At 47.8% G+C, this 490-nt stretch overlaps 1 protein-coding gene across 1 annotated transcript in view; it reads right to left on the reverse strand.

Annotated features, from left to right (window-relative positions):
* LOC104540418 (Golgi integral membrane protein 4-like) overlaps positions 1 to 490 on the reverse strand; it is a 21,709-nt gene that overhangs the window by 14,327 nt on the left and 6,892 nt on the right. The gene's annotated exons all lie outside the window — the stretch shown is intronic.

The following is a 490-nucleotide window of genomic DNA, read 5'->3' on the forward strand; positions in this document are numbered from 1 at the left end:
ACGTGAACCGGCGGCAGCTGCTGGTTTTGGACAAAGTCAAGCCCCTTGCCCCTTTCAGTCTGGTGTGCCAGTTGCAGATGTTAATCAGACATAGATGACTTCAACACAGGTCAGAAAGACAGCAGGGGCCAGAAACAATAAAGCCAGATATGCTGGAGTGGCTTCATGGAAGTCTTTGCTCACATTTGTGATCTCCAGCTTAACAGAGGCAGTGGCTCCCGTTCAGCATTGCATCATTGCATGTCTGCTTCCTAGGTAGTGATGCTGTGGGCAGTAATCTTCCTCCTGAGGAAGCTACTACCAGTGAGAAGCATTTTTCCCCATGCTTTAGTAACATAAGTGTTACAGCCTCGTAACTAGCTAGAAGTTGAGCTCAATACTGCTTTTTCAAAGTGGGGGGGAAGGCTGAAATCCACTACACTGCAGTCCCAAGGGCTGCTCTGCCTTTCAGCAGCTGTAAATGTAGTTGCAAAAATAGATATAACCCTCC

This window comes from Mesitornis unicolor, unplaced genomic scaffold, assembly GCF_000695765.1.
Source record: "Mesitornis unicolor isolate BGI_N332 unplaced genomic scaffold, ASM69576v1 scaffold17335, whole genome shotgun sequence".
Lineage (NCBI taxonomy): Eukaryota > Metazoa > Chordata > Aves > Mesitornithiformes > Mesitornithidae > Mesitornis > Mesitornis unicolor.